The sequence below is a fragment of the Delphinus delphis genome, chromosome 12, assembly GCF_949987515.2.
Source record: "Delphinus delphis chromosome 12, mDelDel1.2, whole genome shotgun sequence".
NCBI classification, from domain to species: Eukaryota; Metazoa; Chordata; class Mammalia; order Artiodactyla; family Delphinidae; genus Delphinus; species Delphinus delphis.
Window position 1 is genome coordinate 72,852,481 of NC_082694.2, and position 19,009 is coordinate 72,871,489.

The 19,009-nt window shown below is 42.2% G+C and overlaps 1 long non-coding RNA gene across 1 annotated transcript in view; it reads right to left on the reverse strand.

Moving 5' to 3' along the window:
* Positions 1–1,341: 1,341 nt before the first annotated feature.
* LOC138414229 (uncharacterized) overlaps positions 1,342–19,009 on the reverse strand; it is a 36,430-nt gene continuing 18,762 nt past the window's right edge. The window contains exons 2-3 of the long non-coding RNA XR_011246669.1: positions 3,655–3,744; positions 1,342–2,385 (exon numbers count right to left, since the gene is read on the reverse strand). This is a non-coding gene — a long non-coding RNA (uncharacterized lncRNA). The remainder of the gene's footprint in view (positions 2,386–3,654; positions 3,745–19,009) is intronic.

Below are 19,009 nucleotides of genomic sequence, written 5' to 3' on the forward strand. Positions count from 1 at the left end.
GACAGCCTTTTGTGAAATAAATTTACCCTTGATTACAGGTCTTTTAATCAAGGGTAAATTTATTTTTACTCTTTGTGGGGAGGGGGTGGGAGCAGAGAGAGAAGGTAGAAGAGTGGTGAGCAGATATAAATGCAGGGTAAGTCATTTGTCCAGTTAATAGAAAAAGCAATAGCAGTATTTATGAGAATTTATCTCTGCAACACACATATATACATACATGAAAGTACCGTGTGAGTGAGCTTGGAAGCAGACTGTGCCCTGGTTGAACTTTCAGGTGACTGCAGCCTTGGCTGATGTTGATTACAGCCTTGTGAGAGACTTTGGGATGGAAGATCTGGCTAAACCACACCTGGATTACTGACTCACAGGCACTGAGATAATACACTGTGTTGTTTTAAGCTGCTGAGTTATGGGGTAGATTGTTACACAGTAGTAGATAACTAATATACAACCTAAGATTTTGGATAAGCATAACTTCAACTGGGGACTAAGCCAATTACAGCAAAAAGATTTCTGTTGACACTAGAAATACTCAAATTCAAACTGTTGTCCCCATCCTCCCACCCCAACCCTTACCAGGATTGTATGTGGCCCTTGACAGGTTGCTATGCCACATCTCAGTTTACTCAGGTTGAAGAAGTAAAGTGATGGTCAAAGTTACTGATTTCAAAGACTCCTTTGGTTATATGTTAATCTTAAGACTTTTTTTGGTAAGAAATTAGACCTAATTATTATAGTGAATGGTACCCAAAGCTGATAAAGAATTAGCTAAGCCACACATACCAGCCCATTTAGGAACATCAGGTTAAATAAACCATTAATAGGAATGAGCCCTGCAAAGATAGAAAAAATACAAGTTAAAGCATAACAGCTCCTTTTTAAAGAACCTCTTTTTTTTTTTTATTCCCACATCCAAATATGACAATTACTTCTTGGTGTTTTTCCTGCTTGGGGCTTAGGATGGTCAGCTATCCGGAGGCCATTGTAATAGTTATACTGTTAATTTATTACTCTTTACACTCAGATGCAGTCCCAGGCCTTGGAGCTCTGCAAAAATTTGTATGGACGTCTGGACAGAAAATGACACTCCTCCTACCATGAAGTTGCCAGCTCTGGTACCTGCTTTGTTTTTTCTTCTTCTTCTTGTGTTTTTTTTTTTTTTTTTTTGAATGTGATTGATGCTCTTTTTTCTTCTTGGGGGTGAGAAGACTGACATCCTACTTAGTCTAGAAAACTTAGTCTAGAACTGTGCTGTTCATTAGAAATATCCAAGCCACAAACTCTAGCCCCATATGTAATACTAAATTTTCTAGTAACCACATTAAAAAATAAACAGTTGAATTTAATATTAATAATATGTTTTATTTAGCCCAATATATCCAACGTCTTATCATTTCAATGTGCAATAGTTATAAAAATCATTAATTAGATAGCTTATTTTTTTTTTTTTTTTTTTTTTTTGTGGTACGCGGGCCTCTCACTGTTGTGGCCTCTCTCGTTGCGGAGCACAGGCTCCGGACGCGCAGGCTCAGCAGCCATGGCTCACAGGCCCAGCTGCTCCGCGGCATGTGGGATCTTCCCGGACCGGAGCACAAACCTGCGTCCCCTGCATCGGCAGGCGGACTCTCAACCACTGCGCCACCAGGGAAGCCCCAGATAGCTTACATTTTTGTTTCATATTAAATCTTTAAAATCCAGCATGGATTTTATTGTACTTACAACACATACTAGTTCACCCACATTTCAAGTGCTCAATAGCTGCATTTGCTTGATGGTTACTGTACTGGACGATGCTTGTCTAGAATGTGTGCGGAGCAGCCCTTGCCTCTCAGGCTACTTAGGACCCAGCGTCATGCCACTCTGCAGCCTCCTAATGAACTGCCCCATTCTTTCAGCCCCGCGGTCTTCCTATTCTGTTCCCTCCTCCGCTGTCAGCTCTTTCAATTTTCCAGCTTTCTCATGCTGTATAATCCGGCTATACTTGGGGATGATAATTCAACAACAGGTTCTTGGGATGCTCCTCTAAAGCTGTCTTTTTTTAAAAATTTTATTTATTTATTCATTTATTTAATTTTTGGCTGCATTGGGTCTTTGCTGCTGCACGTGGGTTTTCTCTAGTTGCTGAGAGCCGGGGCTGCTCTTTGTTGTGGTGTGCAGGCTTCTCATTGTGGTGGCTTCTCTTGTTGCGGAGCTTGGGCTCTAGGTGCGCAGGCTTCAGTAGTTGAGGCTTGCGGGCTGTAAAGCGCAGGCTCAGTAGTTGTGGTGCACGGGCTTAGTTGCTCCGCAGCATGTGGGATCTTCCCGGACCAGGGCTCGAACCTGTGTCCCCTGCATTAGCAGGCAGATTCTTAACCACTGCGCCACCAGGGAAGCCCCTAAAGCTGTCTTTTGAAACAGGAAACATAATAGGATATACATTATGGCAACATTCAAACTGTTCATCAATTATCCATTACATCTGCCATCTCCCTTCTGCCAATCGAGGTAACTATGTTGTTACCAAAAAAAAAAAAATCTTATTTTAATTATAATCCAATCAGAAGAAGCATCCATTATGTAGAGTGCTTTGGCATGTTCTAAGAATTTAATTTTTGCACAAATAGTGGAGTAAATACTGCAGAGAGGAAGGGGCTGGCTTCTTTCTTCATTAATTCAGTCATTCAGAAAATACAGAGCACTGGCTAGGCGGAGGCATTGTGTTTGGTGGGGGACACAAAGTTATATAGATCCTGGCCCCTGCTCTTGGGAAAGTCACAACCTAAAAGTGAAGTTGATCCCTGAGAAGATGCCCAGCATGGCCACGTGCCTCTACGAGGGCTCTAACTGGGGCGATGGGGAGACATCTTGGAAGAGGCGAACTTGCGCTAAGTATGGAAAGTTTGGGTCAGGTTTTGATGTGTCACCATGGATGAGAAGGGAGAGGCACAGAGATTATTTCAGAGACTGTCATGATTCTATGACACAGAGAGGTAAAACCATACATTGAAAATATATGCATGGATATATCTTTTTGATAGGCTGAAATGGAGAGGGGCTGGGAGGACCCTGTGAGCTGTGAACATACACAACTAGTTCAAGCTAGATTGTGGTAGGATTTTCCTGCGGCACTAGGAGACTATATCTCATTTTCTTGGCTGGGTGGAGCCAAGGAAGAGTCTAAGCAGAACTGTAAGAAGATCATAGCTGCGCTTTTGGAGGATGGACCTGAAATGTGTGTGCATTTGTGCATAGAAGTCTGGGGGGAGGAAGCAGCAGGGAGGGCTCCAAACACTTTGTCTCTCGTGGGAACAAACAATATTAAAGTAATAGGTTTATGCATTTTTTGACCTTTAAAAAATGGTATTTTCAGCAAACTTCCTCCTCCCCACCTCACCCTTGTTAAATATTTCATCTCAACTGGAAAATACCCACAACAATACCTTTTTTTTTTATAGTTTTAGCCTTTCAGTAATAAACCAAAACAAACAGTGGGGAGCTTAAAAGGCCTTTCAGCTGAGAAAGATGAAAGCAGATGCCTCTGGTTTAGATTATTGTTAGAAAGCACAAGAGTCTTTTGCTTCTGGAAATCCTGTGAGGAAGAGCGAGCGGGAGGAAGAGCTGGTGCCATGACCACCCCATCCCTGACCTGACATTCTGATGGTATTTCTTACTCACCGAGGGTGTGTACATGCGTCCAAGAATCTCGTTATCTGAAGTGGGATCTTGCTTCCCCTCCCTGTAGCTGGAACCCTCTTGTTTTTCAACCTGTAGGGAAAGCCCCAGGGAGGGAGATGAAGACACAGGTACTCATTTTTCCACAAAACTACTGAGGAAACAGCAATGCCTTTATTAATGATCTGGGTGCAGCAACAAAGGTAGCTTCAGGCTGGAAGGGATGGTTTCTTAATGCAGCTCTTTGCTTAGACCACTAACTTAGGTGCATTTGTCACTATAACATTGAATCGTCCAGAGCTCCAGTTTTTTTAGCAACAAACAAACATGCATTCCTTGTCTGCTTACACTGTTCCTTGCCACGAGTCTTTGTTCAATCCATTCCTTCCACCCAGAAAAGCCTGCCAACTCATGTTCAGCCAACATTTGTTCGGCCAACATTTAATGAGAACTTACTGTGTGCTGGAGCCCAAGGATTCAGAGGCAAATAAAACATAGTCTTTCAAAAGTGCATGGGCAAGTACACAGGTGCTAAAATATCTTGTGACAAGTACCATGATTGGCAATGTCTTTAAGACTATGTGGGGACTTCCCTGTGGTTAAGAATCTGCCTGCCAGTGCAGGGGACATGGGTTCGAGCCCTGGTCCAGGAAGATCCCACATGCTGTGGAGCAACAAAGCCTGTGCACCACAACTACTGAGCCCTTGTGCCACAACTACTGAAGCCCACGTGCCTAGAGCCCATGCTCTACAAAAAGAGAAGCCACCACAATGAGAAGCCCATGCACTGCAATGAAGAGTAGGACCCCCTCGCTGCAACTAGAGAGAGCCCATGTGCAGCAACAAAGACCCAACACAGCCAAAAATAAATAAATAAAAACAAATAAATTTTAAAAAAACAGTTAAAAAAAATAAAAGACTATGTGGACTGCCAGCCTGTAAGGTCAGGAAGTCTTCTCAGAAGAGAGGATGTCTTCTTCTCAATTAATGACTTAGGAGCTAACCTCCTTCCAAGACCCATCCACATTCAGCACATCTCTCCTGACCTTGTGTCTTCTTTCTCTGAGCATTGCCACTTGTCCCTCATGTGCTTTTCTTTGTTTCCACGCATAAGGAGATTATGTGGTATTTTTCTTTCTCCATCTGACTTATTTCACTTAGCATAATGCCCTCAAGGTCCATGTGTGTTGTTGCAAATGATAAGAGTTCCTTCTTTTTCATGACTGCATAGTATTCCTGTGTGTGTGTGTGTGTGTGTGTGTGTGTGTGTGTGTGTGTGTGTGTGTGTACGTGTACATACCACATTTTCTTTATTCATTCATCCTTGGTGGACACTTAGGTTGTTGCCATGTCTTGGTATTGTAAATGATTCTGCATCGAACCTAGGAGTGCATATATCTTTTCAAGTTAGTGTTTTTGTTTTCTTTGGATGAATACCCAGAAGTGGAATTGCTGGGTCATATAATAGTTCTTTTTTTATTTTTTTAAAGAACATCCATACTGTTTTCTGTAGGGGTTGCACCAATTTAAATTCCTATCAGCAGTGCCTGGGGGTTCCCTTCTCACCACATCCTCGCTAACACTTGCTATTTCTTGCATTTTTGATAACAGCCATTCTAACAGGTGAAAGGTGATATGTGGTTTGAATTTGCATTTCCATGATAATTAGTGATGTTGAGCATGTTTTCATGTACCTATTGGCCATCTGTATGTCTTCTTTGAAAAAATGTCTATTCAGATCCTCTGCCCATTTTTAAATTAGATTGTTTGTTCATTGTTAAATTAGATTGTTCATTTTGTTATCCTTTGCTGTACAAAGAAGCTTTTTAGTTTGACGTAGTCCAACTTGTTTATTTTTGCTTTTGATGACTTTGCTTTTGGTGTCAAGTCTAAAAAATCATTGCCAAGGCAGGTGTCAAGGAGCTTACCACCCATGTTTTCTTCTAGGAGTTTTTTTCTTGTTATATTTATTTCTTTTTCTGGTTATGTTTATTTTTTAGACTGTTGCCTTTCTCTTTATTGGAACAAACAATTAAAGTAATGGGCTTATGTATATTTTGACTTTTTAAAAAAGAATAATTTCAACAAACTTCTTTATCCCCCAAGTCTTTGTTAAATATTCTTTATGAACTAGGTAGCATATGATATCACTCGTGGGAGGGGTGTCCATCAAGACTGGGTTAGGTTAAGTGAGCTCATTCCTTCATTCTCTCATTTAATAACCACATTTTAAGCACCTGTATGTTTTACGAACAAAACAAATCATAGTCCTTCCCTCATGAAGCTTATATGGTAGTGGTAGCATAATACAGTAGATAAAAATATAAAACAAACAAACAAACAAAACTTGGTAAGAAGCACTATGAGCCAAAATAATGAAAAATAAAGCTTTGGGGAAAGTGGGCCTATGATTTTTCTTTTCTCATACTGTGCTTATTTTCATAAATGTATATGTTGGCTGCCTCCATGGTCCACAGGGAAGATTTGATGCAGGTGGATGTAGTGCAGGGGATTATAGGAGTGGCTCTGAGCCACACAGGGGGCTGTGTTGTGGATGAGTAGTGGGCACAAGCTTGGATCTGCTTTTAGGGAGTCTTGCTGAGTTGATGTTAACTCTCAAGATGTCCTGAAGCAGACACCTAGGCATCCAGAGCCCCATGAGGGTCCCCCAGGGTCACACGCCTCACTTCCTCAGAATGCTGCTCCCTTTCCTGCAGGGTGTGCTGGGACATCCCCAAGCTCCTCCTGTGCTTTCCTTGTAAATGCAGCAGAGTTTGGGGCCATTAGAGATGCCAGCCAAAAAAAGTGAGCAAGTCAGCTTTACTTTCTGACAAAGGTATAAATTAAAAGTGCAAATTATGTGCTTTGAAAGAAGGTAAATTTGAGTGCTGGGGAGAGGAGAATTTAATTCAGGATGGTAAAGCAACACCCGCCATCCCCATGATGACCAGAGCCTGGTTTCAAATGGATTTCTTTCTCTTTCCCCAAGTGACAGACAGAAAGGGCCAGGCAGGCTACCCTGAGTAGTGAGGAATGTTTGCCATTTGCTTGGTATAGTTGGTATAAAGAACCACCAGATAACTTATCATATTAAAGCAATTTATGACCTTGTGCATCTGGTGGAAGACTTTTTTTTCAGTTTTATTGAGATATAATTGACATATAACATTGTATTAGTCAAAGTGCACAGCATAATGATTTGATATATCTATACATTGCTAAATCATCACCACAATAAATCTAGTTAACATCCGTCATCTCACATAATTACACTTTTGTGTGTGTGTTGAGAGCTTTTAAGACCTACTCTTTTAGCAACATTCAGATATACAAAACAGTATCGTTAAACTGTAGTCACCGTGCTGTACATTGCATCCCCAGAACTTATTTATCTTATAACTGGAAGGTTGTACCTTTTGACCCCCTTATCCTTCTGAAGTCTGTTTAAAGTGAGGCTTAAAATGCCCCTCGTTCTTTTTTTGTATAGCTCGAGCTTTAGCAGTAAGCTGTGAGGCTTGAGTAAATTCCAGAATTGGGAGAGGTGTCCCACAGTTGGAGGCTGCAAAGAGCAAGACACTGTGGGTGGTGACATGCTTTTCCTCTCTCGGTCACTCTCAGGACCCCAGCCAGAGTCTCCCTGGACCAGGCCCAGATGGAACAGCCTGACCAGCTGGCACAGCAGTTGGCCTTCCTTGTGTGTTAGATGTGAGATGTGTGTGGTGAACCATCTGACAGCCAACCAACATGCTCTAATTGGTGGCTGCTGGGTGCCCTCCCCATGCAAGATTACCATGGGGCTAGACAGCCTGAAGGAGTGAGGCAGATGCCACGCTCCATGCAGGCACCACGCGCCGGAGGGCTCGCTGATGGCCGTGCACCTGCAGCTGGCCTTGGACAGTGGTTCTCGCCCTTTGGTGTGAAATAAGAATTTCTAGAGGTTCTTGTTAGACTGGATTCCTAGATCCCACCCTGGGAGATTCTGATTTATTGGGTCTGAGTTGGGATTTAGAAATGTGAGCTTTTGGCAAGCACTCCTGGACATCCTGCTGTTATGTAGATGAAAGCAGTTTGAGAAGCCCTACCTTTATGCAGCTCAGCCCTATCTTTTTTTTTTTCTTTTAATCTACTAGGAGCTTTACTTTTTTAAACCACTTTACTGAGATATGATTGACATATAAAAAGCGGTACACATTTAATGTATACCACTCGATGAGTTTGGGAATAAGTACGCACCTGTGAAACCATCACCACCATCAAGGCCAGAAATATACCCATTACCTCCCAAAGTCTCCTTCCATCCCCTTTATTATTATTATTATTTATTATTATTTTGTGGTGAAGAACACTTAAGATCTACCTTCCTAGGAAATTGTAAGTATACAATACACCACTGTTAGCCATAGGCATTGTGCTGTATAGTAGATCTCCAGAAGTTATTTATCCTGCATAACTGAAACTTTGTATCATTAAGCATTATCTCCCCATTTCCCGGTAACCACCATTCTATTCTCTGCTTCTATGAGTTTGACTATTTTAGATTCCACATATAACTGAGATCATAAAGTATGTCTTTTTCTATGTCTGGCTTATTTCACTCAGCATAATGCCCTCCAGGTCCATTCATGTTGTCACAGATGGCAGGATTTCCTTCTTTTTTAAGACAGCCCAGTCTTTGATGGGAGTAAATGCTGCAGGGTCCCAGGAGCAGGACTGCTGGAGTCAGCTTTTTATAAGAGTCTAGCCTTTCTCTATAGGAATTATAGCCCTAATTCCTACAGCAGTGGTCCCCAACCTTTTTGGCACCAGGGACCGGTTTCGTGGAAGACAGTTTTTCCACGGACGGGGGTGGGGTTGGGGGGTGGAGGGGAGGGTTCAGGCAGTAATGCGAGCGATGGGAAGCGATGGGCAGCAGCAGAGGAAGCTTCGCTCGCTTGCCTGCTGCTCACCTCTTGCTGTGCGGCCCGGTTCCTTACAGGCCTCGGACCAGCACCAGTCTGTGGCCGGGGGGTTGGGGACCTCTGCCCTACAACTATGACCATGGTGAGGTGGCTCACAGTCAGTGTTGGCAAAGTTGTCCCCTCCTTGATACAGAAAAGGAAAGCCACTCAAAGGAGACAAAAGGAGGAGCTTACTGAAATACTACAATCATTACTACTGCTATTACCAATATTTAAAATTGTGATCGTTTATTGGGAGCTACTATAGCTCATGTACTGTTCTGAATTCTCTGCCTCTTTACTGTGTTTAATTCTAATGAATAATCTTTGAGGTCTGTACTGTTATTACCCCCATTTTACAGGTGAGGAGACTGAGGGAGAAAGAGAGTACATAATTTGTCTGGGGTTGCGCAACTGGTAAATGAACAGTTCATGACTAAGGAACCCCAGTGTGGAGGCCTCCTACTGCATGAAATTGCATGGGACTGGAACAAGAGAATGCTTTCCACTTCTGGTCTTTAATTTTCTCACTCATAAAATAAGGGGTTTGGATATTATGACCTCTCAGCTGGTCTGACTTTGTCCAACCTGTGCAGTCAAACAGGGCCCTGCGATCCGAAGGGTCCTAGGCTTGGATTCATGCTTTGCTGTTGCCATCTTGAAATTGCTAATAATTTTTGAACAAGGAACTCCATGTTTTCATTTTTCACTGGACCCTGCAAAATATAAAGCTGATCTTGGCTCTCAAGGGCTCTTCTGGTTACACCGTATTTTTTTCTCAACTCCTTTATAGATCCTTAACAATTCCCTGTGCATCCTTGGCCCTGGAACAGCCTTTTGCAGAGGCAGTGGAGCAATGGGCTGACCTGAGCTTCACAGTGAATGGAGTTTCTGGGCTGGTGATGAGTGCCCACGGTGTGTCTGCAGGGGCTGATGGTAGACGGCTGGTGAAGCAGAGCACACAGAGAGCTCTTAGTGGCTAAGGGTGGTATCTCATACAAACAGCCACGTCCCTAGCCAACCGCAGGTATTGTGAGTGTTATCACTAAGTGGCCCATCTACAGCAGTCCCTCAGTGCAGAAAACGGATGAGGACTCAAAGTTGAAGTTAATGAATTCAGTTCTCCCAGAGAGGCATTTTGGGCCTTTGCTGGCAGCCCCTCACTCATTCTTTGGCCCTGGTCTCCACCTCCCCCACTTACTCACCAGCAGCCCTGCTCCCAACACTCTGGACTCCCAGGGGTTTATCCCCATGCATGTTGCCTGGAACAAGCTTTCCAAAACATTGTTTTTTTCCTGACAATATCTAGTGTTACTACTATACACACAGTGCACAAATTCATCACACTTGCTGCTAGAAAGGTTTGGCTCTGGAACAAGTGAAGGAAATGGTTACTGAGTGCTTATCACGGGACCTCCTTACTCTCTTCCCCCAGCTCTTCCTCTAAGTAGAGTCTTAGTCCCACTTAACTTCTAAGGAAAAAAAATTAAAGGGTTCTTATCAGGGTTAATAACTTAGATTCCTATCAGCACCAAGACAAAAAATTCAGACACAGACAGTCCATCCAAGGTGTAGGATAAAAGGTTCATTCTTCACACCTTGACGCTTATAGGCAGAACAGAGATAAGCCATGAGGGAAGTGTCTGCATGTTCCTGTGTGTGACAGAGTGTTAGAGTGTGTGTGTGTGTGTGTGTGTGTGTGTGTGTGTGTGTGTGTGTGTGTGTGTAGACTAGGAAGGCAAAGAAAGGGATGACCAGTTATCTTGCCTTAAGTGAGGCATTTCCCCTTCCTTCCTCCCTCTCTCATTCCAGGGTCTACATCTTTTACAAATTATGTTTTGAACAGTTTCCCCCTCATCTAAGCTTAGCCATCACTTCCTCCCAGAAACCTGTGTGCACCCAGCCCCGGTCTGGGTCAGAGGTCTACTTTTAACCCCCAGAGCATGCATACCTAGTAGCCTCCTTGTGCTTGCACCCCTCCAAATTGCAGTTATTTACTTACTCATATGTAGCCTCAGGGGCTGTTATCTCCGTACGGGCTGGCAGTGAGACTGTCTTGTTCACTGCTGTAGCCCCAGTGAGGATTAATAAATGTTTGTTAAAAGCATGAATAAACAGCATGAGGAGGAGCTCATGGCAACAACTGAGTCCTAGTGTCTCAGGTGTGAAGACAGATGTTTTGAGTGGGGTACAGTGGGGGCAGCTCCACCTGCATGGCCCAGCCAGGAAAGGTGTTTATAAGTCTGTGTTTCTTCAGTGCTTACCGGGTGCCCCATGCAAAGGACTTCACTTACATCACTCTGTTTAATCCTTATAACAACAAAGTGGGTCCTGATTAAGATTTTATGGAGAAAGTAACTGATCTTGAACTGAATCTTGAAAGTTGTTCAGGCATAGAAGACAGAGAAGGGCTTTCCATTCATAGAGAGCAGATTGAGCTCTGTCCCAGGGGTGTGAAAACAGCTCAGGTGAGTGTGTCTATGGCTAGAAGTCAGAGTGGTGGAGTGAAATGAGATGACAATGCTGAACTTTACTTGAGTCCTGTGCTCCTGGAGATAGCTTTTAGGAAGTCTCCTCACCCTTTTGTGTTCCAAGAAAATCTAACCACAAAAACAATCGCTGTGATCTCATATATTCCTAGATAGGCCCATCTCAGTTCTTCTTCATAACTTCCATAGGACTTGCCCATGACTCCCTGGTTTACCTGTCTATTATCAAATTCAAAGCCCCTTCCTGTTCTTTGATATGTTCCTCATTCGTTCTTCCTATTGCAATAGCCTGAATAAAATCATCTCCTTAGTTGTCTGACACACTTTGTCCTGCACAGGGGTTACATCTGGCAAAGCAGAGAGGGAACAGATCATGGAGACCTTGTAAGCCATGGGCAGGAGCTTGGACTTCCTCCTGTATGCATGGGAAGGCAGTGATGGGGCTAAAGAGTTTTTAACAGAAGAATGGAAAAGTCAGACACTCATTGTAGAAAGCTCATTCTGCTTTCTGTATGTGATAAGGATTAGAGGGAGAATTAACTAAGACAAAGAAATTTCAAATTCTGATAAGAAAGGATGGGGCTCTGAGCTCGCATGGGGTGGGCTATGGGTGATGTGCCAAGGGTGGTACTCTCCTGGACATACATGGTACCTAGATGTGAGACCAAGGGAAGGGTCTAGGAAGGTTCCCATTTGTGTCAGGGTGGTGTCAGTTCACTGGCACCATCAGCCATCATGAGAGAGGTGGTCCTTAATCTGGACCATGGAAAATGATCAGCATGGAAAGCCACAGGTAGGCCAACGGCATGTAAAAGGTTAAAGCAGGTTATGATAGCACTATCAGACACAGAACTCAGAAGCAGATGCCTTCAAGGCTCTACAAATGTCCTTATAAATGGAAATTAGGGGGAGGAGGCTTAAGGCATACATAGCTTCCCTTTATCTAACTGGACCATGGTTTTATTTTTTGCCAAACTATAGTTCTGCTTCCATTGGAAAAGAGATCCCCTAACATTATGAGCCCAGCCTAAATAGCATCAAGGAAGGCTGCAAGGAAGATGGAAGATGTGGACATCAAAGCACCCAGAGAGATGGCTGTTAGAGTTTTCATTCGGTCCCTCCACTGGTCCATTGTTGGTTAGTGATAATGAGGCCTAATTGGAGACCTGGTTCTGGGCTCCCTCAGCCTCTCACCTGCAAATCAACACTAAGGAAATGTGAGCATTTTGTGGCAATCAAAGGGAGAGTTGTTTTTTGGTAGGTGCCACACTTGAAGGCAGTGGATGATTCAGGTGCTTATTCCTCAGGGAGAGAGGCACCTTTGTTATATGTCTTTACAAGCCTGTGCTCAGGCTGGAGCTATGAACTGTAGACAGCCTGGTGAAACGTTCTTCTCAGTTGTTCTCAAGATATTGGTGGGGTTTTTTTTTTAAGTGTTTTTCACACATTAATACCATTTTCAGGCTTTAAAAAAAATTCAGTGTTTGATTGCATGAAAGCTTAGTGTAGATGTAAGCACTTTCCTGGATTCTCAGTAAGAAATGTTACATTAACGTAATTACAGTGATGATGATTCATCATCAGGCCCAGGTATGATGGTACGCTGGTATCATGAATCTGGGCCTGCAGAAAACCCTTCACATAGAGCTCTGACTTCATCTCTTTCCTCCAAGTTTGATATCGCCCCTCTGTATGGTGGCGGCCCAGGGATGCATCAAGCCTAGGCTACACCTGGGGACTCCCCTCAACCCAGTGCCTTCAGGACAGTTCATTTGCTGGTAGCTTCCCAGTTGCTTCTGAACCCAGCCTTGTGCCCTGATATCCAGGCCCAGAGAGCCAGCTGTTCACTACATCTCACCACCTGGATTCTCCGTAGAAATCACAAAACCCACAGATCTCAGTATGGAGTTAGTCATCTTTCCTATCCTTGAAGCCCTCTCCCTCCAAACTGCAATGACTCAAACGTCAAAAGGGAAGCATTCTGAGAGAGATTTCTAGAGGAAGTGATACTAAACATAAAGGATACAGAGATATTAGCCAGGCAAACCCTGCAGAATGTGACTGGGCCTGCAAGTAGGTCAGGAATTTGGTAAAGGGCTTCTTCCTGGGTCTTGGGTGGATGGTCAAGCTATACAGCTACTCGTCCAAGATGTCCTCCTACTTGAAGAAGCCACACACAACAAACAGAGTGCTGACACTGAGGTATTGATTGTGCTCTCACAATTCATCTCTCCTTCTCTTCCCTTTCTTCTCTATATTTTAATCATTTACTGGAAGCCTGCTATAAAAATCTGAAGGTCTTGACTTTCTATTAGCAATCTTCATAATTTCAAAATATCCTCTCCTGTAAGTAACCAGAGAATGGCAGCTTTCCCAGAGTAATACCCAGGTCAGTGACTAAATCCTGTAAATCAACAGAACCGAAGAGGGCCAGGGACTTTGTATGAATTTGTGAGAAAGGGAGAGACTCGGGGGTGGGGAAAAATTAAGATGATTGAAAAAGGTCTTTTCTTTTTTTTTTAATAGATCTTTATTGGAGTATAATTGCTTCACTTATACTGTGTTAGTTTTTGTTGTACAACAAAGTGAATCAGCCATATGCATACATATATCCCCATATCCCCTACCTCTTGAGCCTCCCTCACACCCTCCCTATCCCACCTCTCTAGGTGGTTGCAAAGCACCGAGCTGATCTCCCTGTGCTATGCTGCTGCTTCCCACTAACTAACTGTTTTACATTTGGTACTGTATATACGTCAATGCTACTCTCACTTCGCACCAGCTACCCCCTCCCCTCCCCATGTCCTCAAGTCCACTCTCTATGTCTACATCTTTATTCCTGCCCTGCCACTAGGTTCATCAGTACCATTTTTTTGGTTGTTTTTTTAGATTCCGTATATATGTGTTAGTATACGGTATCTGTTTTTCTCTTTCTGACATACTTCACTCTGTATGACAGACTCTAGGTCCACCCACCTCACTACAAATAACTCAATTTCGTTTCTTTTTATGGCTGAGTAATATTCCATTGTATATATGTACCACATCCTCTTTATCCATTCATCTGTTGATGGACACTTAGGCTGCTTCCATGTCCTGGCTATTGTAAATAGTGCTGCAATGAACATTGTGGTATATGTCTCTTTTTGAATTTGGTTTTCTCAGGGTATATGCCCAGTAGTGGGATTGCTGGGTCATATGGTAGTTCTATTTTTAGTTTTTTAAGGAACCTCCATACTGCTCTCCATAGTGGTTGTATCAATTTACATTTCCACCAACAGTGCAGGAGGGTTCCCTTTTCATCACATCCTTTCCAGCATTTATTGTTTCTAGATTTTTTGATGATGACTATTCTGACCAGTGTGAGGTGATACCTCATTGTAGATTTGATTTGCATTTCTCTAATAATTAGTGATGTTGAGTATCTTTTCATGTGCCTCTTGGCCATCTGTATGTCTTATTTGGTGAAATGTCTATTTAGGTCTTCTTCCCATTTTTTAATTGGATTGTTTGTTTTTTTGATATTGAGCTCCATGAGCTGTTTGTATGTTTTGGAGATTAATCCTTTGTCCGTTGTTTCATTTGAAAATATTTTCTCCCATTCTGAGGGTTGTCTTTTCATCTTGTTTATGGTCCCCTTTGCTGTGCATGAGCTTTTAAGTTTAATTAGGTCCCATTTGTTTGTTTATTTATTTTATTTTCATTACTCTAGGAGGTGGGTCAAAAACGATATTGCTGTGGTTTATGTCAAAGAGTGTTTTTCCTATGTTTTCCTCTAAGAGTTTTATAGTGTCTGGTCTTAAAAAGTCCAGGACCAGATGGCTTCACATGCAAATTCTATCAAAAATTTAGAGGAGAGCTAATGCAGATCTTCTCATACTATTCCAAGAAATTGCAGACAGAGGAACACTCCCAAATTCATTCTACAAAGCCACCATCACCCTGATATTAAAACCAGAAAAAGACATCACACAGAAAAGAAAATTAAAGACCAGTATCACTGATGAACATAGATGCAAAAATCCTGAGCAAAATACTAGGAAACAGAATCCAGCAACATATTAAAAGGATCATATACCATGATCAAGTGGGATTTATCCCAGGGATGCAAGGATTCTTCATTGTATGCAAATCAAACAATATGATACACCATATTAACAAATTAAGGAATAAAAACCATATGGTCATCTCAATAGGTCGAGAAAAAGCTTTTGACAAATTCAACACCCATATATGGTAAAAACCCTCCAGAAAAATGGGCATAGTAGGAACCTACCTCAACATAATAAAAGCCATATATGACAAACCCACAGCAAACATCATACTCAATGGTGAAAGACTGAAAGCATTTCCCCTAAGATGAGGAATAAGACAAGGATGTCCACTCTCGCCACTCTTATTCAACATAGTTTTGGAAGTCCTAGCCAAGGCAATCAGAGAAGAAAAAGAAATAAAAGGAATACAAATGGGAAAAGAAGTAAAACTGTCATTGTTTGCAGATGACATGATATTATACATAGAAAATTCTAAAGATGCCACCAAAAAACTACTAGCACTAATCAATGAATTTGGTAAGGTTGTAGGATACAAAATTAATGAATAGAAATCTCTGGCATTCCTATACACTAACAACAAAAGATCAGAAAGAGAAATTAAGGAAACAATCCTATTTACTATTGCAACAAAAATAATAAAGTACCTAGGAATCAACCTACCTAAGGAGGCAAAAGACTTGTACTCAGAAAACTATAAAACACTGATGAAAGAAATCAGAGATAACATAAACAGATGGAGAAATACACCATATTCTTGGATTGGAAGAATCAATATCGTGAAAATGACTGTACTACCCAAAGCAATCTACAGATTCGGTGCAATCCCTATCAAACTACCAATGGCATTCTTCACAGAATTAGAACAAAAAATTTTACAATTTGTATGGAAACACAAAAGACCCCAAATAGCCAAAGAAATCTTAAGAAAGAAAAACGGAGCTGGAGGAATCAAGCTCCCTGACTTCGGACTATACTACAAAGCTGCGGTAATCAAGACTGTATGATACTGGCACAATAACAGAAATATAGATCAATGGAACAGGATAGAAAGCCCAGAGATAAACCCATGCCCATATGGTCACCTAATTTATGATAAAGGAGGCAAGGATATACAATGGAGAAAAGACAGCCTCTTCAATAAATGGTACTGGGAAAACTGGACAGCTACATGTAAAAGAATGAAATAGAACACTCCCTAACACCATACACAAAAATAAACTCCAAATGGATTAAAGGTCTTGTTTTTATTTAGTAATTCCTCTTTCTTTCAGAGCTTTGATTTGGAACTTAAGGTGTGTTGGTCCATGGTAGGGGAGCCAGCAGCAGCTACTCTATTTATTTGGTCCTCAATGAAGCCTCTGAGGACAGTAGCTCCTTCTGTTTTAGGAGAGGTAATGTGTGCTTGGTGGGGATGGTGAATGGGGAGATTTAGTAAGGAAGGAGATATTTGTGTGGAATAAAAGATTGTTTTCTCAATGTGAATGAAGTATATTAATGAAGAAATATGACCAGTTTTCTGTCTTTTACATGTTCCCAAAGTGATTGTGATCAGTTGAATGATGATATTTCCCATGGCCTTTAATCCACACTACTGTGTCTCCCTGCACAGTAGCGTGAAAAGTTGTTTCCATGTGCATGTTATGAACCTACAGTATCTAAAACCCTTGTGCCTTTTGGTGGGAATGTAAATTGATACAGCCACTATGGAGAACAGTATGGAGGTTCCTTAAAAAATTAAAAATAGAACTACCATGCGACCCAGCAATCCCACTACTGTGCATATACCAGAAGAAAACCATAATTCAAAAAGAGTCATGTACCACAATGTTCATTGAAGCTCTATTTACAATAGCCAGGACATGGAAGCAGCCTAAGTGTCCATCAACAGATGAATGGATAAAGAAGATGTGGCACATATATACAATGGAATATTACTCAGCCATAAAAAGAAATGAAGTTGAGTTATTTGTAGTGAGGTGAATGGACCTAGAGTCTGTCATACAGAGTGACATAAATCAGAAAGAGGAAAACAAATACCGTATGCTAATACATATATATGGAATCTAAAAAAAAAAAAAAGTTATGAAGAACCTAGGGGCAGGACAGGAACAAAGATGCAGTTGTAGAGAATGGACTTGAGGACACAGGGAGGGGGAAAGGTAAGCTGGGACGAAGTGAGAGAGTGGCATGGACATATATACACTACCAAATGTAAAATAGGTAGCTAGTGGGAAGCAGCTGCATAGCACAGGGAGATCAGCTTGGTGCTTTGTGACCACCTAGAGGGGTGGGATAGGGAGAATGGGAGGGAGACGCAAGAGAGAGGAGATACGGGGATATATGTATATATGTAGCTGATTCACTTTGCTATAAAACACAAGCTAACACACCATTGTAAAGCAATTGTACTCCAATAAAGATGTTAAAAAAAAAACACCTTAGTGCCAAGCAGCCAGGAGATTGTGGTGCAGAAGGAGGCGTGCATGTGTGTGTATATGTGTGTGTGCGTGTGTGTGTGTGAATGGGTTGGTTGGACATGTGTGTGCATCAGTGTAGAAACGTGAGCTCTGTTTCTGTCTGAAAGCATTTGCAAGGTGTTTTGCAAGTGAAGGCCCATTTCTTTATAAAAATAGAATTGCTTTTCTAAGATAGAAATGCTGAGTAAGGAGAAGGATGGCTCTGAGTTTTAGAAGGAGCTTTCCAGAAATTGGTGCAAGGAACTTGCTAATGGTACTGGAAGATAGAAGGAGAGATGCTCAGACCATACTGTGTTTTGCATTTCAATCTCTGTGGATCCGCTCTCCCTGCCTATGCATATTTAAAATTCCTTTCAATATATAAATAGGATAATTCTCTTTCCACATCCCCACCAGAGTTCATTCAGCAGGCACAAAAGGAATTGCACATCCAGGCCTGTCTTTTCCTGCTTCCTGTTATTACTATTTATTGGTTTTTCTCATCTTTTTTTTTCCCCCTCCCGTGTTGCTCCCCTTAGATTCAACTGGGTTTCAGGATTGACCTGAGGGAGAAATGCCATTTCTTCAAGACAAAGCTGAGCCTGAGGGAGGTGATCTCCAGGCTTGTTCTGCACTTTGGCATCAATCTAGATCTTCCAGAACCCCACTTTGAATAGAAAGCCCTGGGCCTTAGACTATCTGGGTTTTTGCAATCTCCCCATAATGCTGTCCTTTAACAATTACCCATTTGCCCCATGAATGAAGCCCTGGCACTCCCCAATGTCCCAAAGGCACAGGTGAAAGAGAATTCTTTTTTTTGTTGTTTTTTTACAGTCTCCAGACACGCAGCCTCCCCGGCCATGGCTCACGGGCCCAGCCGCTCCGTGGCATGTGGGATCTTCCCAGACCGGGGCATGAACCCGTGTCCCCTGCATCAGCAGGCAGACTCTCAACCACTGCGCCACCGGGGAAGTCCCAAAGACAGAATTCTTGATGGGAAGGACACTAGGTAAGAATATGAGCTGGGAACTGGGGACCGGTGCCTATGACAGTAGCCAGTCAACCCTTTTTCCTGGAAAAAAAGCTCTAGGAAGCATCTGTTGAGTCTAGTGGTCTTGCTTCATGTTGCTAATGTGAATAATTCAAACATTTTGAAAGAAGTTAGACCATCCATTCCAAACATTGTCCAGATTTCAGAATGGCAATTAAGCCTACAGGACATGTGTTCTTAGAAAGAAGTTCTACATCATTTTGCATACAATGAAAGGAGCACTGAATTGGGATCAGAAGACTTGAGTTCTTCTATACTAGCGTGCCTCTGCTAATGTAAAGCTGGCTTTATTGACATCCAATGACTTCTCTGGTTACAGCAAAATGGCCAACTTTAATAAATTCTTGGGTCATATTTGGTGGCCCAAATA